Below are 5970 nucleotides of genomic sequence, written 5' to 3'. Positions count from 1 at the left end.
TGGACAGTTTGTCAAATAAACATTAAACAATTGAGTAGATATTTTTACACCAAGTTCTAAGTTCAAACAGCTGGTAAAATTTATGTGAAGTGAACAAGTTGTAGAAGTATTAATACTTTATTATTTAATTACTTCGTTATTGTGGGCACAACATCCTTTTTGGTTAGGATTTGTTAGTGCCAGGAGGGAGCACTACACTCAATTTGATCAATGAATCAGTCTCATAATTGTAAGTTCTTGTCCCAAACAGTGCCCTCTGTTTACTGCAGCCCAAAATGCTGAATAAAATTTAATCTGACTACACTCAAATCTTCGGTGGCATTTATTTCAAAATAAAATACTGTACATGTTTACTTAAAAAAATACTGTATGTGGAAATACAAGACTTAATGTTACAAATAAAATAAAACAAATGCACTTGTTGCAATAAAAGATTAAAGACGGATATATTTGGGCGGCTGTGGTTCAGGAGGTAGAGGGGGTCGTCCACTAATCGGAAGATCGGTGGTTCGATTCCCGGCTCCTCCAGTCCGCATGTCGATGTGTCCTTGGGCAAGAAACTTAACCCTGAATTGCTCCTGATGGCTGTGCCATCAGTGTGTGAATGTGTATGAATGACTAGATCTCCTCTGATGGGCAGGTTGGGCTCTTGCATGGTAGCCCCTGTACCATTCAGTGTGTGAATGGGTGAATGTGATTCATGGTGTAAAAGCGCTTCGAGTGGTTAGAAGACAACCGGAAAGGTGCTATACAAGTACAGTCCATTTACCATAAAAGAGATGTCTTAAATATTTTCTCAAGTTCTTGGAGGCCAGCTCAAAGAGGAATCTCTTTGAGGCTCTTTTATAAGTTGGCGGAGTTTGGGTGTGTTCTAAAGATTTTCGTGCCAAATTGTTAATGAATATTCAATTTCTTTTCTTCTCGGGGCTCTAGGTGTTGCTGGTGTTTTCAGCCTGTGTCTCTTGAAGTAAAGGAATTTTGGAGAAGTCTAATTCTGAGTTTTTAAATGCAAAAATCACACTTCAAGTCACTATGGCCTAATATTTTACATTAAGGCTGTAAACACATTCTTGTCATTATGTTCAAGCATTTCAAGACATTTTCTGGTTAATAACAGTCCTGCAGCTTGTATCACATTTGTAAAACCATTCAAGGAAACAGTTACTTATGTTGTTTGTATGAATGTATGTTTCATAATAAGTCAGTTCTTCTAATTACAACATTAACCTTCATATTAACACTTCATGATGTCTGAGCATACAATTTTCATTGATTCAACTTTCTCAAACTATTTACACATCTCAAACCATCTACTGAAATAAAGTTTAATACTGTAGTGAAAGGAAATAAAGTTAGGCATAGGGGTGTGCCCGAATACAAATAAATTATTCGGCAAAGCACAAATAAGTTTTTTTTTTTAAAGAATATTTGTTTCATACAAATATTTTAAAAATTATTTGTTTTCAGGAAGAAAAAAAAAACATGTCAAATACCTACATGATGCACATTTCCTAATTTGGACATCACTCCCGGAGTTGGGGATGTTCCCTGGAGATAAAGCTGAGCTATTGACACATGCCAAGTGCTCCCAAGGGACTTTCCATAACCTGTTGTTCCCCTTCTCCTTTCCACAAAGTTAGGTTGTAAAAAATAGGCAATAAATGCAAAGCAATAATTACCTTTGAAGTTCTTCCCTACACGTTACATGATGTGCTGTCTCTATGTTATGGGTGTATGAATAGATAGAGCTCTGTCTGCGATGAGGTGATGAGTAAAGCTTTAACTCAGTGGTCAGTGCAGTCGCCCATGATCAAATAAAATCAATGCATAGTCTCAGGGTCCCATCCTTCTTACCCACAAAAAAGAAACCAGCACCCACCAGAGAAGATGAAGGTCGAATTATACCTGCGGCCAGAGAGTCCCGTATATACTTCTCCATCGCCTCCCGCTCTGGCTGGGAGAGGTTGTACAGCCAACAGCAGGGAAGAGGGGCCCTGGGCAGGTCAATAGCACAGTCATATGGGTGGTGTGGTGGCAGGGACAAGGCAAGATGTTTACTGAAAACTGGGCCCAGATCATGATAAATCTTTGGAACAGAGGAAAGATCAGGAGGCTCTGGCAGGGGCAATGACTCTGTGATGGCAGGGGCTAGGGCAGATTGCAAGCAATTAGAATGACAGAAAGTACTAAGAGGTGATCTTACCCATGGTCCAGTCTATATGTGGGTTGTGGGTCTTGAGCCAGGGATAGCCGAGCAGCAGAGGAGTGCGAGGACAGTCAATGATGTGAAAACTGATGACCTCTTGATGGTTTCCAGACAACCGTAGGGTTACAGGAACTGTTTTGTGGTCTACCAGGGCCAATAGCTGACCATTAAGGGCTTTGGCATCCAGACCGGAATCGAGGGGCTCCGTCTCGATCCCCAGTTGCATGGCCATGTTGCGGTCAATAAAACTCTCATCGGCTCCTGAATCAATGAGAGTGGGGAGATGTAATGACTGGGCACGCCAGCAGATGGTGGGGTTGAGTAATGGCCGAGAGGGAGATGATCTGATTGATGATCAGTATTTCCCCCACTACTGATGAGCCGACTCTTTTACTGGGCGTGTTGGACAGGTGGAGATGAAGTGACCAGCTTGGCCGCAACACAGGCAGGACTGGGAGTTAATACGGCAAGCCCTCTCCTCTGCACTCAACCGGGCACAGCCCAGCTGCATGGGCTCAGGCTCGGCGTGGACCGTGACGTCACAGCCGGACTCAGGAAGATACAGAAGTGGACGCCGGGAAGCAACCGACGGGGGAGGGGAAGGATGTTGAGTTCTGGCGGACTTCTCCCTGCGGCGCTCCCAAAGGCAGTTATCCACCCGGATGGGAAGGGCTATGAGCTGGTCAAGGTCGGGAGGGTCGTCACGGGAGGTTAACTCATCCTTCACGCTGTCATTAAGGGAATCCTGGAATACGCCCCGAAGTGCCTTGTCATTCCACCTGCTCTCCGTAACAAGAGTCCGGAACTCGATGGCAAACTCGGCTATGCTGTGGGAGCCCTGGCGGAGGGAGAGGAGGCGCTTGGCTGCGTCCTTGCCCCGCACAGAATGATCAAACACCTTCCTCATCTCCGTGGTGAAGTCTTCGTTGGAGAAGCAGATGGAGGATTGCCTCTCCCACACCGCGGAGCCCCAGGCAAGAACGGCTCCCTTGAAAGAGCCGAGCAGGTAAGCAATACGGAACCGATCAGAGGCATAAGTGTGGGGCTGCTGCTCAAAAAGGGAACACTGCACTAGAAAAGCCCCGCAGGAGCCGAGGTTGCCGTCATATCACTCTGGGGCGGGGACAAAGGGCTCTCGGAGAGAGGGGGAAGGGCTAGGGGGCTGGTCAGGAGTGGGGTCCGGGTTGGGAGCTACAGGTGGTAACTGTTCTCTGATGCTGCCGAGGTTCGCAGAAAGGTCCTTAAGACTGTACATAATCCCCTTAAGCACTTTGTCATGTTGCTCCAGTAACGTGCCCTGTTGGAGAATGGCTTGGCAGAAAGCCTCAGCGTCTGCTGGGTTCATGGTGTGGCCAGATCGTACTGTTAAGGCTAGGCTAATGAACTAACAAGCAGGACACAGAGGCAGGAGGCAGCGAGTGGGGTTGGAAAAGGATTTATTTGCAAGGCGGTAAAACTGGGAGGCTAGGGCCAAGGTCTGGACCTGTGGCTGGGGAACCTGGGGCTTGGGCTGGGCGTGAGGCTGGGTATAAGGGATGGAGCGGGGAGCCAGGTAGAGGGATAGGCTGGACAGAGGGAATGGAGCGGGGAGCCAGGCAGAGGGATGGGCTGAGCTGGCAAGGCAGGAGGACTGGAGACAGGGCCGGGGTCAGGCTGAGGTGTTCTGCAGGCACAAAGGTCAGGCAATTGCTGGATACTGACAGAACAGTAACAAGTAGGCTGGAAGCGTGACTGACTGTATGAACAGAGTCTACGATCTGGCAGTGAGTAGGAGGTTGCACCCAATATTTAAGCAGACCTCCTGATGAATGGCAGCTGTTCGCCCGACTCCCGCACACCTGTCTCCACTCCTGCAATTAGAACCCAGACATGAGAGAGAGAGAGAGACATCCTGCACATACTGATCTGCTGTCTGTCTGCCAAAGATTACTGAACACTGCTCAGAGCTCACCAGATTCGTTCATGTTCCAGACTCAGATAGCATTTGTTAACCTGTTACCTTATTAGCCTGTAGACAGTAGACTCAGTGCTTATTAGCCTGGTAGCTGGTTAGCCTGTAGACAGTGATAATAATAATAATAATAATACTGTAATAATAATAATGGTGAATTATATTATGAGTATTATACTGTTGGCATAAGCCAATAACTTATTAAATTAAAAAGTCTTGTATTATTTTTACAGTAAATAAAGACAAAACTCGTATATACTGTAAGTTGTATCATGAAATTAGCAGAAATAAGAAATGAACTGGAGACAATAAAGTTATCTCTCTATATAAAGCAAGGAATCTCTGTCTGTCTGTATGTATGTTTGACCTTTGCATATCTAGAAAACCGTTCATCTGATCTACCTCATACCTGGCGGATGTATTGCTGGGGACCCAAGGAAGTGCAAAGGCGAGTGTGTTCTTTGGATGAGCTGTTCTCGAGAAATATGTAAAAATACCTCATAAACAACATAGATTTGCTTCTTCTTCTGCCGGTGGAGTCAACGAGCGGAAACACGGACAGCGCCACTCTGCCATTGCAACCCACACTGTGGTCAGAAGTGGGATTACACCCATAGTGATAATGAAAAAGTTTAAGAGACTTAAAGAGGAGATGAAATAACCAAATAAACACCTTTATAGCATCAATGAACTATTTAGATATACCACAATAAAAACATTATAAAAGTAAGCCTTTCCTAAAAGAAAATACTGTATTTGTAACCTAGCACACAATTATCACACATGTACAAAAAAATAAAAATAAAATCTATTCATGTTTAGGAGATTTCAAAAAGGCCTTTGACTGTATTTGGTATGAAGGGCTCTTTTATCGATTATTAGAGAGTGGCATGGGGGCATGATTTAATTAAAACAATGTATTTGAATAACAGATGTGCAATTCAAATTGGAAATAAAAGAACCAATTTTTTCAGACAGTACTGTGGGGTGAAACAGGGCTGCAATTTGAGCCCAACTCTTTTCAACATATATATAAGTACATTTGCAGAACAGCTGCAAAAATCCATAGACCCTGGTGTGACTCTGCAGGACAGAGAAGTCACATGTCTGATGTTTGGTGATGACCTGGTTCTCCTGTGTAAAAACATAGTTAAAGTTGACAGACTCACGTCCAATAACGCATGTAGGGCCTTGAATAATTAAAATTCATAAGTGAGCCATCAAATTTCCTACCAGTACAAAGTCTTTCAGTGCCAAGAGTTGAATAAAGATAAGAGTCACCTCTGCCAGCTGGTCCTGAAGCTTTGCCCACACACACCAGGGCTTCAGGACAGAAACCAAACAATCTGGCCCAACCAAATCAACTCAAAACAAAAAGAAAATTATATCAAACACTGGAACGAAACCTCCAAATCACAAAGTAAATTAGAATTCTATTTGACCCTAAACAGAGAGTACATAGTTGCAGAATACCTGACCACCGTGACTGATAGAAAACTAAGGAAAACGTTGACAATGTACAGACTGAGTGGACACAGCCTGGCCATAGAAACAGATTGGCAGGCAGGCAGAACAGGCTACCCAGAGACCACGGCAGGTGGAGCTGGTGGCAGCGCTGCAGCTGCAGCCTGCCCACATGGTTGTATTAAATTAACAAGACTATTTGTTCTATTTTATTGTTGTAGCCTGTATGATCAGTTTGTGTTCATTTTTTGTTGGATCATCATGTTTGAGTTTTTTGTCTTTTATTGCTGTTTAAATGTAGGCTATTGTATGGATGGGTGTCATCAGTGGTATAAAAAGCCATGCGACT

General features: G+C 44.2%; 1 long non-coding RNA gene across 2 annotated transcripts; it reads right to left on the bottom strand.

Annotated features, from left to right (window-relative positions):
* Nucleotides 1–3639: 3639 nt before the first annotated feature.
* LOC137186678 (uncharacterized) lies at nucleotides 3640–4652 on the bottom strand. 2 transcript variants are annotated; one of them, XR_010929062.1, is made up of 4 exons: nucleotides 4567–4652; nucleotides 4206–4260; nucleotides 3943–4056; nucleotides 3640–3869 (listed from the first exon to the last, which is right to left on the bottom strand). It is a non-coding gene; the product is annotated as an uncharacterized lncRNA (long non-coding RNA). The 2 variants fall into 2 exon arrangements; XR_010929061.1 differs by having other exon boundaries at nucleotides 3943–4260.
* Nucleotides 4653–5970: the final 1318 nt, after the last annotated feature.

The sequence above is a fragment of the Thunnus thynnus genome, chromosome 7 (genome assembly GCF_963924715.1).
Source record: "Thunnus thynnus chromosome 7, fThuThy2.1, whole genome shotgun sequence".
NCBI classification, from domain to species: domain Eukaryota; kingdom Metazoa; phylum Chordata; class Actinopteri; order Scombriformes; family Scombridae; genus Thunnus; species Thunnus thynnus.
The sequence above is the reverse complement of the archived record's forward strand: the minus strand, read 5'-3'. Positions and strand labels throughout refer to the sequence as shown.